The sequence below is a fragment of the Staurois parvus genome, unplaced genomic scaffold, assembly GCF_062004578.1.
Source record: "Staurois parvus isolate SC_StPar_1 unplaced genomic scaffold, SC_StPar_1.0 ptg000186l, whole genome shotgun sequence".
Taxonomy (NCBI): Eukaryota; Metazoa; Chordata; class Amphibia; order Anura; family Ranidae; genus Staurois; species Staurois parvus.
This window is the reverse complement of record NW_028317982.1, coordinates 4757276-4780504: the sequence shown is the minus strand read 5'-3', so window position 1 is coordinate 4780504 and position 23229 is coordinate 4757276.

Genomic DNA, 23229 nt, shown 5'->3' with positions numbered 1-23229 from the left:
GTCAGTGTCGTCCATCAGTGCCACCTATCAGTGCCACCTATTAGTGCAGTATCATCAGTGCCTCCTCATCAATGTCCACAAGTGGCGCCTCATCAGTGCCAAATCATCAGTGCAGCCTATCAGTGCCCATCAGTGCTGCCTATCTGTGCCACCTCATCTGTGCCCATCAATGCTGCCTATCAGTGCCCACCAATGCTGCCTATCAGTGCCCATCGGTGCTGCCTATCAGTGCAGCCTCATCAACACACATCGGTGAAGGAGAAAAATTACCTGTTTGCAAAATTGTATAATAGAAACAAAGAAAAACTTTTTTTTACATGTTTTGCTCTTTTTTTTGTTAATAACACAAAAAATAAAACACCCACTGATGATTAAATACCACCAAATGAAAGCTCTATCTGTGAGAAAAAAAATATACAAGTTTCATATGGGTACAATGTTGCATGACCAAGCAATTGTCATTCAAAGTGCAACAGTGCTGAAAGCTGAAAATTGGCCTGGGTATGAAGGGGATATAAGTGCCCTGTAGGTAAGTGGTTAAGGGGTGTGTGTCCTATATCTACACACATTTGCTAATAGGTGTCCCTCGCTCCCATCTCAAAAAGTTGGGAAGTATGCATTCTCCCAATAGGATTTTGGCTTCCTCAGGTAAGTTTTGGCAAACTCCAATCTGGCTTTTTTATGTTTCTGTGTCAGCAGTGGGGTCCTCCTGGTTTTCATACCATAGCGTCCCTTTTCATTCAGATGGCGATGTATAGTGCAAGCTGACACAGTTGTACCCTGTGTCTGAAGGTCAGCTTGAATTTGTCTGGAAGTTGATCGAGGTTCTTTAGCCACCATTTGAACAATCCTTCATTGCAATCTTTGATCAATTTTTCTATTTGTCCACGTCCACAGAGATTGGCTACAGTGCCATGGGCTATAAACTTCCCAACAATGTTGCACGCAGTGGACACAGGAACATTAAGACCTTTGGAGATGGACTTGTAACCTTGAGAGTGTCCATGCTTTTCCACAATTTTTGTTCTCAAGTCCTCAGACAATTTTTGATGCTTTTTCTCTTCTCCGTGCTTCGTGTGGCACACAGATACATACAACAGAAGGGTTGAGTCAGCGTTTTAACCTGTTGCTGGAGTGATTTCTATATTGTCACCACCCTTTAATTGACACAGGTGAGTTTAACTACAAACTACAGGAACATCACAAACTTGGAATGCATTTATTTCTTAAAGGTTTGTGAAGGTGGCAATAATTTTTTCCACTCCATTTTTAGAGTTTTTGTGTCAGATTTCGCTTTTTGTTTCTCCACTTTTTTTGTGTCATACCAATACAAACAAAAGAAATGAGAATGCCTAAACATATGTAATTGCAACAATTTGGCTGGGTGAAGTGGCACATTATCTGACAAAAATGCAGGGGTAGCAATATTTTTGGCCATGACTGTACCTTTCAAAACTAAATAAGGGATGCAGTCCATCATTATTTCTATGTGTTTTATATAGTGCAGTGTTGTTACATTTATTACTTGCATACTTGTTCATGGTCACAAACTGCACAAGTAATGAAGGATGCATTAGGATTATGGTGTTTTCACTGTCATAAATAAGTCAGTATTAACGGTTTAAACATATTCCTTTTTATTAGGCTGGCGATAAGTGAATCGAATCTCAGGTGGTTCAGCAGGTACTGGCCAAGATTCAATCCATCTGTGGGCAGGCTGGTTGTACTAAAGTCAATCCATCTTTGGGCAGGCTGGTTGTACTGAAGTTGATCCATCAATTGACTTCAGTACAACCAGCCTGTCAGATTATTTGCACATGATCACTGCCAGCGGCTATATCCCATATGGAAGAAAAATATAATTGAAATATATTTAAAAAATATTATTCCCAAATATATTGCCATATATTTGAAATACTACAATTTTGGCCATATTCAATATATTTTAAAATATATTTCAATTTATATATATATAAATATACTGCATGTTGAAATGCGTTTTTATTCCAAAATATAAAACATATTTGTAAAAATACATTTCAATTATACTGTATGTCTTTAAAAATAAAAAATCTACATTTTTGGAATGTATTTACAAATATATGTAAAAATATATGTTAAAATGACTTTTTTATATGTTAAAAAAAATCTGAAAATATATTCTTTCAAATTTTCTTTAAAAGAACCCAGTCTATAGTTTTTAATCAGGTCACACAGGATCTATAGACCTACTTTGACACAGAGATGGAAGAACAGTAAAGTACAGTAACTAGCAGTGCAACCAAGCAGAAAGCAAAACCTGAACATATAATAAGCTAGTCTGGCTGCCTGCATGTATATAAACAAATTATATTCAACATTTTTTGAAACATCTTTGACATTTATATATATATATGAGGTAACAATTAAAAAAACTTTGTAAATAGCATTATTTCCATTTTATGGAATGAGCCAGCAGTGTGTGAAAATATTTTCAGTCTATTGGTAAGTGTTAGTATTGTTATTTTGCAGAAATGTTTACTGTCCCAGTAATACGTAAATAATTTTTTATACATCTTTGCTATTTGACAACCACTAGACTGATTTCCTGATAGCGTTTCCTACCAGTAATGATACAATGCAACAAAACCGAGACACAGAAGGGCAAAGGCATACAAGGACAAGGCCTATGTCAGTTTATGTAGAGATGTAAGTCACATAGAGGTCAGCCGAACGTGCGCTAGGAGAATGGGAATGCTCCAGTTTCTGGCCACATACTCCCTTATTATTTTTAGTAAAAGTTTACAACACAATAATTTAGTGTAGGCCTTCTCAACCAGGGATATGTGGAACCTTAGAGGTCCTTCAGAGGTTGCTAGGGGTTACTTGAGCAATTTCTCCTACTTACAATGACTACCAATGTAAGGGGGCATTTCTCCACTGACCACAAAGGTAAGGTACACTTTTTTTCTCAAATGACTAGCGTAAGGGGACACTACAGTTACAGTTTTAATACATTTCATGATTATTATTGACAAGGCAGTGTCGTAAAATAATTTGCTCTGGTTATAAAATATTCTAGGCATACCAAATTATGAGTATTATTATTATTAATATTCTTAGTTGAGTACCCTATTTTCTTCTTTTATGTATAACATGATTTGGGAACAGTAAAAATATCCTTGTTATTTATCTAAAAATATTAGCAGTTTGTTGATCATGCTATTTTACCATGAAACACAGATATATATATATACAGTATTTTTTTAGCAGAGGTTTCTTGAGACCTCAAATTTTTCTCTTAGATAGCTCACCTATCCATGGTTCCTGAATCCTTTAAATCCACAAAGAGGGATGTCCTCAGACATTTCCTTGCAACATACATTGCATTTATCATTGCTTAACCCCTTCCCGTCTAGCCCATGTCGATAAACGGCCTTACGGGACACTGCCGATGTGGGTGGACATTTCTAAATGTCCCCCCACATCCATAGCCTGTGCGTGCTCCCTAGGAGTGCGCAGCATCGCTGTATAGGACCTCTGTGTGAGGTCCCGATTCATGTGATCACTGATTGGCCAATCAGTGATCACATGAATAGTAGTAAACAAGATGTCACTTCCTGACATCATTGCTTACTACTTGTGAAATCTGTGAATGATCACAACAGCCTTGTACCATGTGACAAGCTGTGACCAATCACAGCTCGCACAGTATTTCTCAATGGCTGCAGGAATGCAGCCAGAGAGAAGGAGAAATGATTGATTTTACAGCCTTTATCACCCCCCACAAGTAGTACAGTGTCACTATGGTGATACTGTACTGTTGACATACTGTAGGGTGACAGTATGTTAAAAAAAACAAATAATAATAATATATAAAAAATAAAATAAAAATGTAAAAAATGTTTTGAAAAATTACAATTTTTGGTTATAAACTAATTTGGGTTTTTTTTTTTTTTACTAAAAAGATAGATGAATGCATTTTGGCCAAGATTTATGAAGAAAGATTATTTATTTGAAAAATTTAATAAGAAAAACACCTTTTTCATTTATATAGAAAAATAATTAAAATCCCATTGGTGAATAAATACCACCAAAATAAACTTTTATCTGTATCAAAAAATGCTAAAAATTCATATGGGTACAGTGTTTCATGACCGCGCAATTGTCATTCAAAGTGTGATAGCACTGAAAGCTGAAAATTGGCCTCAATTGGAAGGGGGTGAAAGTATCTGGACTTGAAGTGGTTAAACATGTTCTTTCTCCGAATTTTTTAGCCTTGTTACATTGGCTTACAACATGCGATTTAAGGATATCTTCTCACTATTGACATACACTAAGACTTGTTTCTCCAACTGACATGTGTGTTTCTATACAGAACATTTCTATTTCTGTTCTTTGTACTTGGAAAGCCTCAATAAAAGATTGAATTCAAATTCTCTTTTATATTGTAAGCTCCAACATGCAGGGTCCTTTGACTCCTCTTGTATTGAATTATATTGTAACTGTACTGTTTGCACTTGTTTTGTAAAGTGCTCTGCAAACTGTTGGTGCTATAAAAATCTGTATTATAATAATAATAATAATAATAATAATAATAATAATAATAATAATATTTAATTTTTCCTCCTGGGTTGAAAAGTTGATAAAGGCTGATTTAGAGTATAAAAGTCAGCAATGTAAAATACCAAGATTATGCCTCCCTTCACCTGTCACATTAGACAGAGCTCAGTCCTGGGTATATCCTGATAAGGAAGTATTGTACATCCATATTAGAATTAGTGATATCATAGGGGAGGGGAAGGTTGACCCCATGGTTGCCTACATTCCCAATTGGAATTTTCAACAGTCCCAACCATAATTGCCCACAGTCCGATCCCATAGCTGACTTCAGTTGTACCAATTGCTGGCTACAGGTTAGCCCACCACTCCAGTTCCTGTACATGGTAACTCTTCAGCTGCCCATACACCAGTGGAATTTCATTTGAAATTTTTCATTTAAGGCACATATGTTGGATTTTCTAATCATTAGTGGGGTCAAATTGACCTTTGTGTTTGACTGCAGTAATGAGAAAATTTGAGGGGGCAGGAAAAAATATTTTCTTACACAAATGATTTTCTAACAGTGGTTTTCATTCAGGACAGTTTCAGGACAGTTTGTTCCAAAATCAAATGTTTAAAAGCGGACAAAATTCTGCAGTGTTTTCGAACAACATTTCTTAAGTCAAAATCAAATGTACTGAGAATTTTCATTTAAAACATTCCACAAAAGTTCTACAATCTTTTAGTATATGGCCAGCTTCACCAAATTCACAAAACAGTGTATTAGTTCTCTCGGGCAAGTCGTCAATCCACAGCTAACATTCACTTGTGAAATTCCCATATCAGAAGCTACTCCCTGTTTGGGCAAGGTAATCTGCACTTCACTAGTGACCTCTGTGGATGAGTTCCTAGCTCTGTCCACTTATCCCAACCATTACAAGCAGGTCTCACTGTCTTTGCTGATTTTTTTATTTGTGTTATATTTTGGGCAGAGCAAAGTGAGTCTACATGTTCTTCTGTTTTAGAAAAGATTTAAGAATCTTTTGGGTAATTCTCCAGTCAGCATTCAATCAGAATGCAAATATCAGTTTTGGGTATATAAGCCTTTATCTGGCTGTCACAGTGGTCATAAGATTAGAATTGTCTGGTTAGCATAGAGAATAAATGTGTTTCAAAACAGTAAGTTCACCCATTGCAAAAAAGCTAAGCTACTGGTATAACAGCATTAATGCTCTCTGTTAAAATGGACAATTTATAGAATATTCTGCAGTCACTTCACCTTTTCATTGCAATAAAGATCATTTATTTTGATGTTAAAATGGATCATTTGCCTAAAAAAACTTTGTTTTCTTAATTATACAGAAAAAAAAACCCCAGTGAACTCTTCACTGAGGTTTTTTTTATTAATGCAGTTTAACTATTACATTAACTTAATGGGTTTTTGCTCTAGTATAAGCATGCTAAATGTGGCGATAATAATGAGGTTCTAATGCTGTCTTTCTGTGGTCTCAGAGGCGTCTTTACGGCTCCGCTTATCTTCTGCATCATAAAATGCTATAATTTACTGTTCAAACATTTTCTTTTAAGGTAGAGAAATGTCAAATTTCAGCAATAGGAAATTGTTTAGAATTATTTAGTACAACCTGGATTCATTTTTAAAGAGCCTATGGTAGATGTTTGAGGCAGGGGATGTTGTTATTTCTGAAAAAGATATTAAATAAACGGATACAGAACTGACATAAAGGTTTTGGACTGTGTTTAAAATACTGTTCCTTTGTAATTGAAAAAGACAGCAGTTGGATATTTTTGTAAATATTTTTTTCTTCAACACTAAAATAAGTATGTTAATAAATGCACTTTTTGGGTAAAAATTAAGTACTGCATATATTCCTATGTTATATTTACCACTTGCATGCAGCAGGCAGGGCTCAATATTAACTTTATCCTTTGTAAAAAAAAAAATGTTCTTTTTAGACCTCTATTGGTGGGAAAGCCAGGTTCTCCCCTTCTGCTCCATCACCACTGCTGAAATCTTTTCTGGTTTTTCTTCTGTACTCAGCATCTTCCTTCTTCGACCACTTGCCAGCAGGTGATGATGCAACTCCAATGATAGTGTTGCATTTTCTTGAGCACCTTACAATTTTTCTTTTATATTTTATCAAATATAGTACAGTAAAAAGGCTAGGTCAGAAAAATTGGCCCCACAAAAGATAATCGGGGGAAGTTGATCACAAATGACAGTGAAAGGCAGCTATATTACCCTTGTAACTACTTAGCCACTCTTCTGTTCAAAAGAAGACTAGAATTGTGTGGGACAATTTGCATGGGGTACTGTGTGGGTGCTGGCATTGAGAGACTGGAGGTACCGACTAACTTCAGAGTACATCCATCTGGGATATACTCCTGTGTTAGTCTCCTGCCGAAAGGGGAGATATGTGATGGGAGCGACTTTTGGGGGTGGGGGGACCTCTGTATCATCTCCCCAAATCATTATGTTTAACCCACCCTGTGCCTGTTAAGGGTTACAGGGTGTGTATGTGAATGTCTGAGTCCTGTGTATAGTGTGTGTTCCTTTGTCTAGGCCACATGGCTGTCCATTGTCTACTACCATGTGCTACCCCCCATTGTGCTGTGTCTTCCTGTCCAGAGAACTATTATGGGATGTACTGTTTGTATTGGTGTGGGGGTTGGTCAATGTCCTTTGCCACATGGTTGCATCTCATTGTTCTGTGTCTGGTTGGATGGGGAGGGGTGATGAGGTGTTTCCTGCCTACACTGTAGCCCTTCCCACTGAGAGGGTGGGCTGATGATGTATTTCCTGTTCCTGGTTGTGTTTCCCCGCCCTCTGTATAAAACATGTTGTTTGTGTAAAATAAAGGTAGTTGGCTTCCTGTTTTAGTAAGAGCTGGGTATTGTCTTTTTTTCCTGAGGGATTTCGAGGGCGTGGTCCGTGGATGGTGTTCGGACAGGGGAAGGTGTGCTATAACGGAAAACCCAGTGCGGTCTGGGTTCCGGTTCCGTTACACCAACCTTTTAACATTATATGTGGAGGTAAGTTGTAATTTGGATAGAGAAAGGCCTGTGAATGTGGTGTATCTGGATTTCACTGAGGCATTTGCATTAGGTATCCTACAAACACTTAATTTAAAAATGAGGGTCCTTTGGCATTGATGATATTGCATGTACCTGGATAGAAAACCTGTTACAGGAACGTGTCCAGAGTGATGTGATTAATGGCATATTTTCTGAATGGTCTAGATGTGTAAGCAGGGTACCCCAGGGCTCTGTCCTGGGACCAATTCTGTTTAACTAGTTCATTAATAATGTAGGAGCTGGTATAAATGGTTTAATCTCAGTGTTTGCTGATGATACAGAACTAAGCAGAGCTATAACTTCACAACAGGATATAGCAACTTTACAAGAAGACTGAGTTAAAATAGAAGAATGGGCAGCTATATAGCTGATGAGGTTTATAATGGAAAAATTTTAAATTTACTCACTGGGGGAGAACCTCTTGGGGAATTGAGGATGGAAAAGGATCTGAGGGTCATAGCAGGTCACAGACTCAGCAACAGCATGCAATGCCAAGCTGCAGCAAGTAAGACCAGCAGACTAGTAGCATGTATTAAAACAGTATTTTTATAATAATATAATTTCACCACAATGTTGGCTCTGCCACATTATGAGTATGTTGTCAAGTTTTGGTCACTAATTAGAGAGTGCCCTACCCTTTCTGAACCATACCTGGCAACATGTCACCAACATGGGGGGGGGGGGTGTACCTGGGGGAAGTTCTCTCATAGAAAGGGAACTGTTTATTTCTCCAGAATATTAAGTCCTGCACTGGGTCTTGGAGCTCAGAGGCTTTGTAGAGTTTTGGATGGGAATAAGTCTCCATTGCTAGGTCCACATCTTACCTGGTAACCTGACCTTGGTATTAGTCTCAGCTGTGCACCTGTGCACAAGCCTTTTTTGTATGTGAGCTGACTGATGCTCAGGGCTCTTGCTATGAGAGCCTGCTGCTCTGCCAAAAGCCTGACTTTTGCCAGAATCTTAAAAAAAATTAAAGTGTTTGCTTGTTTTTTAGGAGCTCATTAGGGGACACCCTGTTAAGGTCCCCCAAAGATGGCTCAAAGTTTGGCCGATCATCCTGATCAGTTTGAGATGCTTCTGAGTTCCTTCTCAGGTGCATGTGACCTGCAGGTGATATCCTTCTGACATGCCATTAACCTCTTTCTAAATTGCCTCAAGCTGCTTTGACCTTTCTATTGACATTCATAGAGGGAAAATTGATTCTGATGTCCTTAGAGAGACAGATTAGGTCAGACTTAAGCCCTGGATTGCTGCATTGAGATTTATGAACATGAGCCATTCTGATCAGTTCTCTTTAAACAAGCATATAGTGACGAAAAGGACCATTTACTTCTTCCACCCACAATCCTATCAGTTCTACAGTTCAGCAAACTGCGCAAATGGCAGACTAACTGCAGAAGGGATATATATCTCATCATCCCCAAAGAAAAAACATTAATTTACTTCCACTGGGAAATACTGTACTTAAGGAACATTTTCCAGCATAAGCCTAAATCATGATTTGAGATTTAGAAATATACCCAGTGCTGCAATGTATGCAGGAGTAATGTGCTCAATAATCCAGAAATAGGGCAAGTGGTTAACGGCTATAATTATCCTTCATGGATAATTACATAAATCCATTATAAAAGTAGAAAAAATGATACTATGACAGGGCATTAGAGTAACATTGCACAACACACAGCTATAGAACAAGAGGCCTTGTGTATCAACAGCGAATGAAAACTAAGTTTATGTGTTGCCTGTATTAACAAATCACACTTAAAATGTCATTTTTTCTGGCACAGCCAGAACATGAAAGGAGGAATCTAATTTCTTGATAGATTGACAGACACTCTTCTTTTACATATATTCTATATATGAATTTGTAATCAAATTCACTGATGTGTCATAGCTTAAATTGGACCATCAAACCCAAATCAACTTTAGTTAATGATGCTGGTCAAATGAGGATAGTTATACCTGTTTGTGTTGAGGCTATGTCTTTGATATTATGCAATGTAAGAGTGTATACATTTCAATACCTGGCCAAGTTGTAGCTTTATGGGTGTAGAGTTATAGGATTGATGTGTGGCACCTTGTAAAATGCATGCAGGTTGCCTGTGAGGTTGCTGAGCTCAGACCATGAGGCACACAGGCAGTGCTCAGCAAGAAGTAGCCTATTGGTGAACCTCCTAATTGGGGCAATGTTAATGAGTGGCTATAGAAAGACCATGAGCTCATTCAGCCTTGCAAAAGAGAGAAGGGGTGTGCTTGGTGTACTCCTGCAAGCAGGTACTCAAAGAAAGTTCAATGTTATAAGATAGGAAAAAATATAACTCAAATGAGAGACCCCCAGTCAGAAACCTCTGTATACATTAAGGGTTTGGATTGATGGCTTTAAAGATGCCAACTAAGTCCCATCTGCATTGGGCCACATATAATATGTATCTTTTTCAGAAGTTTCACACTACACTTAGTCATCTGCATATGCATATATAGGAACTACTGCTCATAGAGTTCAATGAACCCTAAAAGAAACCAATCAGGGAACCTCTGTAGCAGAGCTGTTCACAGCCAGAACCAGTTGGAGCTTGGATGGCTGTCAACACAAGCCCTAGGGAACTTTTTATTCCAGCAGCCTTTGCTTTGTGAAGCACTAAAGCAACAGTATGTAAGTTGTGGTTAAGAAAAAGACTTGTGGCTTTACAATTGTTCAGCAACGTACATTGAAACTGAAGGCCATAACTTTTAAGGATCTATGTATAAAATTCTGCTTTACAAAATGCAGACAGACAGTAGGTCCAGCTTGTTAGAGCTTACAGTTTAATTATACGTATTATAATATGACAGAAATGTGCCCTGCCATGGTGTTAAAGAGGGTTTTACATCACGGTTCATCATCCAGACAGGTTGGGGGGCCCCAGGGTGTCAGTTTCCTCAGTGGTTGGTAAAACTCAGTTTGGAATATTGAGTCTGGAGGCTTTGTAGAAACTTGGGAAGAGTGAAATTTCCAATCCTGGGTCCAGGTTTTGCGAACAGCCAGCAGGGTGTGTGCAGAGATTTCTTAAAGGGACTGTGGTTCATGGCTCCACCCCAACACACAGAGGTGGTCTCAGCCCAGGAGTCAGGAGGGCTCCATCTAGGAGAGGTTGGATCCAACACATCTGGTAGTTGCTAGGTGTTTTGGGGGCAGGAAAACACTGAAAAATCCCTGATGGGGTAACCCATATGTTGAACTTTATGTTAATAAAAGTGGGCCAGCAAAGCACTTAAAATGTGAGCAAGCAACTGCATCCTTAATGCTCTACTGCTTGAAGCTGGTTCTCTAAATATAATATATATATATATATATATATATATATATATATATATAAAAATATATATATAGTAATCTACAAGTGTTGCTGCACAAAGTTTCAATTATTTTCACCACAGTACATATTTTTAATTAGGCTGTTAAGAGGTCATCTCTGCTTGAGTATCTTTAACCACCTGAATGGATTTTCATTACCCTGTGAAATAATCCTGAGGGTTCATGTTGTTATTTGAATAAGAAAACACATTATACAGCTTTCAAAGTAGAAGTAATTGTAAGCGTATTAGCTGAGGATCAAAGTCTGCCAGGTACAATACTTGGGGAAAATGAATGCATGAAATAAGGCTTGCAGGTAGTTTTGCCTCAATAAGAGTGTGCTCCTTTGTAGATTATTCTGCAGTCTAATGAATTATCATGCTAGTTTTATCATGCGGCTTTTTTGTGCATGTGCTATGAAGTCTCTGGGAGCCTGTCCTTCAGATGTCATCTAAAGCCTGAAGAGGCTGTGCATCTGCAATATCAAATGCAAAATATATCATTTTTCAAAAATGAAATGACATAGTTTTACGTTGTGCCGATTGAACTGTTTTACATATTGACTTGCTGGTTTGTTATTTATTCTATAGGGGATCCGAGGTTAAATAATACTCTTTGTATTTTAGAGATTAAAGACCAACTGTACATAAAACTGATATTTCTTCTTTGGCTGAATGTCAGCATCATATTACTACTTTATACGAAAGCTGCATCAAGCATCCTATTGGATGTTGTTAAACATGGTGTTAGAGCCAACGATGTATCAAAGAATCCCTGGAAAACCTTAATGCTGAAAAGGTGACATGAATGACACATTGGGACATCGCTGGATACATGTTATTTGAAGTGAGAACATTGAAGTTAATGTCAAACCTGCTTTTGTGCTTTAAACCCTTCACATCAACAAGAGCGCATAGACAATTTCATCCACCGATATTTAAAAAGCACTCCACCCTCGGCTGTTTCTGTTCCATCTGATATGGCCCCAGGTGCTGGTGGGAAATTGTACTGCTATGTAAATTTCTTCTCCCCACTGTGTGCGTCTGAATTTTCATTAACCACTTCCCCACTGCCCTATAGCAGAAGTACTGCTACAGGGCAGCATGGCTGCACAAAATCACATATATATATGATTGTGTACTTCTGGGTAGGGGGCGCTCCCTACCCACGCCGCTATTGGCTCCTTGGTATGTCAATCACTAGGTCAGAGCCACTGATTCTTGGCCGGGACTTGGTGATCATCGGTGAAGTTGACAGGGGAGCGGTCTGTATGTAACCAATACAGATCTTGCCCCAATCAGCACAAACAGGCTGCTTTGTATTAAAAAAAATAAGTGCAGCGGTATAAGTGCACAACAGAGCAATAAAAAGCAGCTTGTCTACACAGTAAAATACCCACACCACACATTTAACCCTTTGATAGCCCCAGATGTTAACCCCTTCCTGCCCAGTGTCATTAGTAAAGTGTCAGTGCTTTTTATTAGCACTGATCACTGTATTAGTGTCACTGGGGATTTCAGTGGCAGTTAGTCAGTTCCCACCCGATGTCAGAATGCCCACCGCAGTCCTGCTTTACGTCGCTGATCGCCGCCAGTACTAGTAAAATAAATAAATAAAAATTCCAGTATATATACCGCCATTTGTAGATGCTATAACTTTCACGTAAATCAATTAATTTACACGTATTGGGATTTTTAACTTTTTTTACTAGATATGTTTTATAGCAAAAAGTTAAAAATATTGTTTTGGTTTTTTTTTCAAAATTGTCGGTATTTTTTTTTGTTTATAGCACAAAAAATAAAACACACACAAGTGATCAAATGCCACCGAAAGAAAGCTCTATTTGTGTGGAAAAAAACATACATTTCATTTGGGTGCAGTGTTGCATGACCGCACAATTGTCAGTTAAAATAATGCAGCGCCGTATTGCAAAAAATGGCCTGGTCAGGAAGGGGGGTAAATCCTCTGGAGGGCAAGTGGATATTGCACAATTCCTGTTTTACAAACACTCAGTTTACAACACTCAGTCTCCGTGGCTGTCTTTGACACACCCATGAGTTTCAGGAGGTGTCAACCACAGCTGTTGTGCCATATGTGGTGCATAGGATTTCTAAACATAGTTCTTGGAGTTATTTGACATTGCATAGTCAATCATATTTAGTGGACGATCCACAGCAGTCACAAGTGAAAACATGTGCAGCACTTTAGCAGCCATCTCCCTTTCGGTGTCTCCTCTGCCCAGGGTCAATAGTGCTCACAGGTCTGTGCTCTCTGTGGTCACCTGTTTGCTGGATACATCTCTCCATGGAAGCAGTCATACACAGGGAATCTCCAGCCTGGCCTAAAAGGCCTTTTGCAGTCTGCTGTAGTCAGCTCTTCCTGTAAACAGGTCCTCTCTACCTAGCTTCCTGCCCTGTCCAGGGCTTACGTGTGCTGGCTACATAATCACAGGTGTGGGTGTTTAGCCCCCATTCCTCAGGTGAGTGTGACCCTCTCTACCTGACTTATATATGGGTGCTGACACACCCTGACCTCACTCTGCCTAAAAAGGGCCTAGCACCTATGACACAGTTTGCTGTGACCAGGCATTATTCTGGTACAGAGCTACCTAGTGGCAAAGTAGCTAACTGCACCTTCCTACACTCTAACCTCCACATCACTGCTGTATCCTGTAATGGGTGGAGGTCTTTGGAGGAGAATCCAGTGAATGCAGAAGATTTAACATTGGAGCAGTGTTTGGTGAACAGGTGCGGGTAAATATTTCTTGTCCAGCATAGGGTTGCGGTTTTGGAAACTTAAGGCTGTGGGGTTCATTTACTAAAGGCAAATAGGCTGTTCACGTTGCAAGAGAATTGTCATTTTACAAAGGGGATTTTTCCTTAACCTAGTAAATGTTGCGAAATTTCACTTTGCATAGAATAACCAGTCACGTGCAAGGAAAATAACACATTTTTGGATGACAGAAGTCAACAGAGTTTACCATCATTCACTAAGCTAAGAGAAAACTACATTGCAAAGTTAAAATTCTCTTTAAAAATGAACAGCCTATTTGATTTAGTAAATCAACCCATTGTGTATAGAGGCGCCTATGATGGAAATCCAGCCCTAGGTTTACACAAATCAAATCCAGGAAAAGTATGAACACAACACATCACTGGACGTGTTTTTGTTTTGAGTCAGAAACTTACTAAGTATAGAAATAAGGATACATATGACAGTCCATTAGCCTTCAAAAACAATTAAGCAATGGCAGCACCCCTATTTTCTATTCTTACAGATTCCCTTTAGCTTTTATTTGTTCAGTGGAGCACTTACACAAAATTAGAAAATTCAGGATCTTCCTGACAACATTATCAGCCACGCAGGCGAGGATATATTTATAGAAGCGCCAGGTATTGTTAACCTTCTCAGCCAGACATTGACAAGGAATGAATTTACAGACTTTGTATTGTTAACAATCAACATTTCCGACACTGAACGCAGTATCTAACACCCATTTTACACCGCTGGCCTCAATGAAAATTGTGATTATTTTCCTGGATGTATGCTATGGAATCCGTTTTAACTCCTTATCACGTCCTACAATGTGCCTTGACATTTCCGAACGCAATCATTTTCCCATTTTTACTTTTCAAATATGCTTCATTGTTTTATGAACACCTATTCATTGATGGATTTCCTTTTGGAAATAATAGTTTGTTTCCATGGGCATGTTTTTAGACACAGCCAGGAGGGGAAAGATCTTACTATGTTATGAATTATGACACTTGCAACTCATGTTAATACTGAGATACATTGCATGAGCCCTCAAAGGTCTCAGCAGTCAGAAAATAAATTGTACCCATATGAGGGTTTTTACTCATCTAAGACTCTTATGATTTGTGCTTCTTAACTCATCCTACCATGAATTATGGGTATACAGGGGTTTGCATATTGTTCCCCACTTCTGCTACGTGTTCTTACGGCTCCTTACTAGTCAAGAACACATACATTTGCTACATATCGGTCTGATAAGTGACAATGACTATTACAACTTTGGAAGATCAGTAACAACATGATATTCTGATAAATGCTTATAATTGATCATTTAAAAAAAAATATTGTATAGCAAGCCTTTGCTTTTATTTGTGTTACCATTGATATGTGTTAATATAATATTAAACCCACTTTATTTTTATTTTAATTGCTGACAGGTAGGGCTTTTATTACAGAAGAGACCCTAGAGGTCTCTTCTGTCATAAATGTTTCCCCTGCCTGTCAGCTGTAATGTACACTGAATTGCGCATGTGCAGCTGAACGTGCATTAATAGCACCCAATCTGTGCCGCAACAATGTGACTCCTGTGTGCATGTGGCCCAGCCATTCAAGCTGTCAAAAAGATGGAGCCTGGAAGGAAGAGGGCACTGCAGCGCTGAGGCTGGAGGACACATTATGATAGATAAGTCTGTCATAATGTGCTAGTATACAGTGCATACTAGTATATTATGACTTAAACCTGCAGGAGGGACAGTTTTTTCTCCTTGAGTTTACTACTGCTTTAAGCCAAAAAAAATAGAATGGACTTTTTTTGAACGCCACACATTTCTCCACCAAGTTTCCTGAAGTATTCCTGGTGTTACTTGAGTACTTGAGCTCTGCTGCTTGAACAGCAGGAAGGTTCCCAATTCATTTCATCCCTAATTCATAAGCATGCTAATTCATTTTTGAATAAAATCTTTCCTTTTTCATCATATACCTTTTTTTAGACCTTGCAGTGCCAACATGGTTTCCCTGTTATTCCCTATGCAATGCAGGCAAATCATGGTTGGCTGGAGAGGCCAGGTGGCTTCTGTACTTAGCTTCCTGAAAACATCACAGCACCCTACCCCTACCTTTAAGGAGCCATAAGCAGTATGCTGGCTATGTTATGGTAATACACTATATTGCCAAAAGTATTGGAACACATGCCTTTGCACTCACATGAACTTTTTGGCATCCCATTCTTAGTCCGTAGGGTTCAATATTGAGTTGGAACAACCAGCTATGACTGCTTCAACTCTTCTGGGAAGGCTCTCCACAAGCTTTAGGAGTGTGTCTATGGGATTGTTTGACTATTTTTCCAGAAACGCATTTTTTAGGTCAGGCACTGATGTCAGATGAGACGGCCTGGCTCACAGTCTCCACTCTAAGTCATTCCAAAGGTGTTCTGTCAGGTTGAGCTCAGGACTCTGTGCAGGCCAGTCAAGTTCCTCCACCCCAAACTCCACAAAGTTGGGAGCATGAAATTGTCCAAAATGTCTTGGTATGTTGACACCTTATGAGTTCCCTTCACTGGAATTAAGGGGCCAAGCCCAACCCCTGAAAGACAACCAAACACCATAACCCCCCCTCCACCAAACTTTACACTTGGCACAATGCAGTCGGGCAAGTACCGTTCTCCTGGCAACTGCCAAACCGAGACACATCCATCGGATTGCCAGACAGAGAAGCATAATTCGTCACTCCAAAGAACATGTCTCCACTGCTCTAGAGTCCAGTGGTGACGTGCTTTACACCACTGCATCCGACGCTTTGCATTGCACTTGGTGATGTAAAGCTTGATTGCAGCTGCTTGGCCATGGAAACCCATTCCATGAAGCTCTCTATGCACAGTTGTTGTGCTAATCTGAAGGCCACACAAAGTTTGGTGGTCTTTAGCTATTGAGTTGCTGTTGTTCCCTGTTGCTTGTTATAATACCACTAACAGTTGACTGTGGAATATTTAGTAGCCAGGAAGTTTCATGGATGGACTTATTGCACAGGTGGCAACCTATCACGGTACCACGCTTGAATTCACTGAGCTCCTGAGAGCGACCCTTTCTTTCACAAATTTTGCAGAAGCAGCTTGCATGCCTTTTGCCTTAGGTACCACCCTCATGTGATGTTGAGCCTCTATGATTAAAAGAATTGAAATCCAATAAATGAAAGAAGCAAGCCAGGATGAGTAAAGCTTGGCATACTCACCCGCAAGAAATAATACAAAGATAAAATACAAAAAAGTGAGGTGGTTTACCTGTTAAAGTACTTATATTTCTGTCCATCTATTCTGAGATTATCACTGCTGTCATCCATTGACAACCAGTTGAGGCTATCCCCTCCTCTTGTTTCCACCCCCCATCTAATCTCTTCCATTTCCATATTACTATGGTATCTCCCTCTTGCCACCTTCTTCACACCCTCCCATCCCTAGTAAAACTAGACCTGCTTCTTCCCTATCCCCTTCCCCATCCTCTGCTTCCTAAGCCCAGATTAGGGGCGGACTGACCATTTGGAAACTTGGGCACTGCCCGAGGGCCTGGGGTCAGTAGGGGGCCCCATGAGATGCCAGTGGTACCTTTTTCATAGGCTTTTTTGAGTTTGGGCAAGGACACAGAGGCCCCATGATCCCCTATTGCCCGGGGGCCCCATGTGTTGTCAGTCTGCCCCTGGTCCAGATGTTCATTATTGTATGTGTACAACACTGTCATTTGCAGTCCTATGTCAATAATTGAAAATAACTGTCTGTATTAAACTAAATGTATTTTAAATGTATCAAAAGTTGTAAAAAACGTAACTGAATATCTAGCTGCATTAATCTGTATCTATGCATGGAGTTCAGCTTTAAAGTGCCCTTGTGTCCAGAGAGAATATGAACATTCACCATTTACATATTCCTAATAAACAGTAAAAGAGCCATCATTCAGCTCTCTAGCTGCTTTTAATGTGGAGGCATTGTTTCCCAAAATTCTTTCCACCAAGATCACAACAAAAATTCAATTGTAGTAACAGCTTAGAGATGCCTGTTGGCTGTTTACATTAGAGGGCTGGCAGCTTGCCAAGATTCTGATAATAGAAAGTAACAGAGAAGAAGCTAAGATTTGAATGCCTGTGTTATGATTTTTGAAAATAGTTAACCACCAGGTCTATAAAAAAAATCAAGAAAGAGAAATTGGAGATGGACATGAAGAGGGATGACATAGAAGAGAAGAAAAAGAAAAAAAGGGGGGGGGGTGAGGCAAAGGGAAATGGAAGGAAAGAACGTAGATGAGGTGGTGAGAAAGAGAAAAAAACAAAGGAGGGAGGAAATAAGGAAACCAGACCCTCCTCCAGGGTCCAGGCGATACTATGTGAACATGGGGGAGGAAGACCCATGTCAAAAGCACCAAACATTAAAACACGTTCTAACCCTCTATATAAAACCTCAGCATGTAAAACACAGTGGAATAGTTGGCTTTTGCACGGTGTTCCCCTTTTTTACTCTCTTTGAATCCGTTAATTATTCTAGAAGACTAATGTCTTCACATCTCTTGAGCTCTTATTTCTTCTCATTATTCGGGTTGATGATTTAGAGTCAGGTGGGTGTCCATGGACATAATGCACCTGCATGGTCTCTTCATTGTCAACAGAATTAACCTCTAACATTAAATTGTATCTAAACTCAAGAACAAAAATTAAATGTTTTGCAGCTTACTGATCCTTAGATGTGGTGGCTGAATTTGTTTCTTCACACATTTTTCTTTGTCCTGTTCACCTGGAAATCTTGCCAGAAACACACTCAGGAGACAATCATACTGTATTTAGGACTAACAACATTGTAACCCTAGTAAGGAAATATGTTTGGAATATATAACACCTCCCTCTCCATAACATGTGTGGATGTTTTGTAGTTAATGGAGACAACTGGGATAGAAAAATTTGGTTTGGAAAGTGGAAGGACCAAGCTCTGGACAAGGGAATCTGAATCATTACTCATATGCCGGCTGACCTGGGATGACATTAGGGCTGCTTACATGGAGAAAAAAACTGACATACAGGTATATGGAAGAGCCTATAATGAGTTTTCCAAATTGACCCCAAAAGTAACAAAGTAACTGAGTCTTTGTAAAGGATGACCCTCGGATATTTACCTTGCCAGCTTTTGCTTTGACACTCCTGCCTCCTTGGCAAAGCCTTTAAAAAAGTCACTCAAAATCACATTTCAGGTGTTTCTATGTGTCTATATGTCAGGTTTTCAATGTAAAAGTGGCATGGCCATCATGTGTGACTTTCATCTGCCGCATTAAGTTTCCTTGGCCGTCCACTGAGTCTACTGTCCTCAATATGGACAGTTTTTTTGTGCATCTTCAAAAGATCTTGAACAGCACATCTTGAAAGCCCAGTCTGCTTTGAAATCTTTGCCTGGGAGCAGGGGCGGACTGACAACTCATGGGGCCCCCGGGCAATAGGGGATCATGGGGCCCCTGTGTCCTTGCCCAAACTCAAAAAAGCCTATGAAAAAAGGTACCAGGGGCATCTTATGGGACCCCCTACTGACCCCGGGCCCTCGGGCAGTGCCTGAGTTTCCAAATTGTCAGTCCGCCCCTGCCTGGGAAAGATCTTTCTGATGCAGTATAATTTCCTTGTATCCTGTTGCTGTGCTCATTCCTGCCATGATGTATGACCTGTGACATGAAACTGTCTTCCACAACCTCACCTTAGTAGCAGAGTTTGGCTGTTTCTCTCCCGGTTTTAAGCCTTCTACACAGCTGTTTCTGTTTCAGTTAATGACTGTGTGTCTACATATGAAATTGGTGATCATTCGCACATACTTGGTATAATTAGTTAATCATACACCTGACTCTAATCTTTCAAAGGGTAGTTATAGCAAATCTTGATTTGATTTAGATTTTTCTTCTGTTTGCTCACTTTGCATTTTTTAAACTGATAAAAATAAACAATTAAAATATATACAGTTTTGAAAGCATTCTTATTTTACAGCATTTCTTCACACCTGCCTAATATTTTTGCATACTACTGATATATATACAGTTGTGTTCAAAATAATAGCAGTGTGTTGAAAAAAGTGAATAAAGCTCAAAATCCTTCTAATAGCTTTTATTTCCATACACACAAATGAATTGGGAACACTACACATTCTATTCCAAATCAAAACATGAAGAAAAATATATCAAATTTGTGTTGTTCCTCTAAAAAAAATGGAAGAAAAGTGAATATTAGACTGTTCAAAAAAATAGCAGTGTTTGTATTCTTCTTTACAAACTCAAACATTCACTATATAAACTGAAAAATGTTTGAGGATTTTGCTTTCCTTTGAATCACTTAATGAATATTTAGTTGTATAAGCACTGTTTCTGAGAACTGCTGTACATCTGTGTTGCATGGAGTCAACCAACTTCTGGCACCTGTGAACAGGTATTCCAGCCCAGGATGATTGGACTACATTCCACAGTTCTTCTCTATTTCTTGGTTTTGCCTCAGAAACTGCATTTTTGATGTCACCCCACAAGTTTTCTATTGGATTAAGATCCGGGGATTGTGCTGGCCACTTCATAATGTCAATCTTGTTGGTCTGGAACCAAGATGTTGCACGTTTACTGGTGTGTTTGGGGTCGTTGTCTTGTTGGAACACCCATTTCAAGGGCATTTCCTCTTCAGCATAAGGCAGCATGACCTCTTCAAGTATTCTGATGTATTCAAACTGATCCATGATCCCTGGTATGCGATAAATAGGTCCAACACCGTAGTATGAGAAACATCCCCATATCATGATGCTTGCACAACCATGCTTCACTGTCTTCACAGTGTACTGTGGCTTGAATTCAGTGTTTGGGGGTCATCTGACAAACTGTCTCCGGCCACTAGACCCAAAAAGAACAATCTTACTTTCATCAGTTCACAAAATGTTGCACCATTTCTCTTTAGGCCAGTCAATGTGCTCTTTGGCAAATTGTAACCTCTTCAGCGCATGTCCTTTTTTCAACAGTGGGACTTTGCGGGGGCTTCTTGCAGATAGCTTGGCTTAACATAGGTGTCTTCTAATTGTAACAGTACTCACAGGTAACTTTAGACCTTCTTTGATCTTCCTGGAGCTGATTGTTGGCTGAGTCCTTGCCATTTTGGCTATTCTTCTATCCATTCGAATGGTAGTTTTTCGCTTTCTTCCACGTCTTTCAGGTTTTAGTTGCCATTTTAAAGCATTTGCGATCATTTTAGCTGAGCAGCCTATCATTTTCTGCACTTCTTCATATGTTTTCCCTCTCCAATCAACTTTTTAATCAAGGTACGCTGTTCTTCTGAACAATGTCTGGAACGACCCATTTTCCTCAGAATTTCAGAGAGAAATGCACTGTAACCAGCATGTACAACATTTGCTGCCTTCCTTCCTAAATAAGGGCAATAATTGCCACCTGTTTTTCAAAAAATGAATGACCTCACTAATAGAACTCCACACTGCTATTATTTTGAACATGCCCCTTTCAATTAGTGATTCAATTACACAGAATCAGCAGCATGCATGTCATGACTGTTGGATCTGTTGGATTTCTATTACTCCACTACACCTGCTAGTAAATTATTTGCCATGTAGAAATATCATTTCTTCCAAAATCAGTGATTGATCCAGTTAGTGATGTCTGACTGCTATTGTTTTGAACACAAATATATATATATACATATATATATATATATATATATATATATATATATATATATATATACAGCGGGGATCGAAAGTTTGGGCACCCCAGCTAAAAATTTGTATTAATGTGCATAAAGAAGCCAAGGAAAGATGGAAAAATCTCCAAAAGCCATCAAATTACAGATTAGACATTCTTATAATATGTCAACAAAAGTTAGATGTTATTTCCATCATTTACACTTTCAAAATAACAAAAAATAAAAAAATGGTGCCTGCAAAAGTTTGGGCACCCTGCAGAATTTATAGCATGCACTGCCCCTTTGCAAAGCTGAGACCTGCCAGTGCCATGGATTGTTCTCAGTCATCGTCTGGGAAGACCAGGTGATGTCAATCTCAAAGGTTTTAAATGCCCAGACTCATCTGACCTTGCCCCAACAATCAGCACCATGGGTTCTTCTACGCAGTTGTCTAGAAAACTGAAACTGAAAATAGTTGACGCTCACAAAGCTGGAGAAGGCTATAAGAAGATAGCAAAGCGTTTTCAGATGTCAATATCCTCTGTTCGGAATGTAATTAAGAAATGGCAGTCATCAGGAACAGTGGAAGTTAAAGCAACATCTGGAAGACCAAGAAAAATATCAGACAGAACAGCTCGCAGGATTGTGAGAAAAACAATTCAAAACTCACGTTTGACTGCACGATCCCTCCAGAAAGATCTGGCAGACACTGGAGTTGTGGTACACTATTCCACTATAAAGAGATACTTGTACAAATATGGTCTTCATGGAAGAGTCATCAGAAGAAAACCTCTTCTACGTCCTCACCACAAAAATCATCGTTTGAACTTTGCAAATGAACATATAGACAAGCTTGATGTATTTTGGGGTTTGAGGTTAAAATTGAACTTTTTGGCCGGAATGAGCAAAGGTACGTTTGGAGAAGAAGGGGCACAGAATTTAATGAAAAAAACCTCTGTCCAACTGTTAAGCATGGGGTTGGATCAATCATGCTTTGGGGTTGTGTTGCAGCCAGTGGCACAGGGAACATCTCACGAGTAGAAGGAAAAATGGATTCAATAAAATTTCAACAAATTTTGGATGGTAACTTGATGCCATCTGTGAAAAAGCTGAAGTTAAAGAGAGGATGGCTTCTACAAATGGATAATGATCCTAAACACACCTCGAAATCCACGGGCGATTACATCAAGAGGTGTAAACTGAAGGTTTTGCCATGGCCTTCACAATCTCCTGACCTCAACATAATTGAAAATCTATGGATAGACCTTAAAGGAGCAGTGCGTGACAGACAGCCCAGAAATCTCAAAGAACTGGAAGACTTTTGTAAGGAAGAATGGGCAAAGATACCCCAAACAAGAATTGAAAGACTCTTGGCTGGCTACAAAAAGCGTTTACAAGTTGTGATACTTGCCAAAGGGGGCAGTACAAGATATTACTCTGCAGGGTGCCCAAACTTTTGCAGACGCCATATTTTTGTTTTCTGTTATTTTGAAAGTGTAAATGATGGAAATAAAATCTAACTTTTGTTGACATATTATAAGAATGTCTAATCTGTAATTTGATGGCTTTTGGAGATTTTTCCATCTTTCCTTGGCTTCTTTATGCACATTAATACAAATTTTTAGCTGGGGTGCCCAAACTTTCGATCCCCACTGTATATATATTCTTTTCTCTTTTTAAGCAATTTCTTGCCTTTACCATACTGTGCCCAAATTATAAGCTCACTGTGTGGCCTGATTTGAACTCATTTTCAGCTATTTAATACAATTGCAGAATGGTAACAGCATATAGTGAACAACCCTTTCTGTTTATAACCGCTAATGCTTCCCTGCCAATGCCTGAAATTGTTA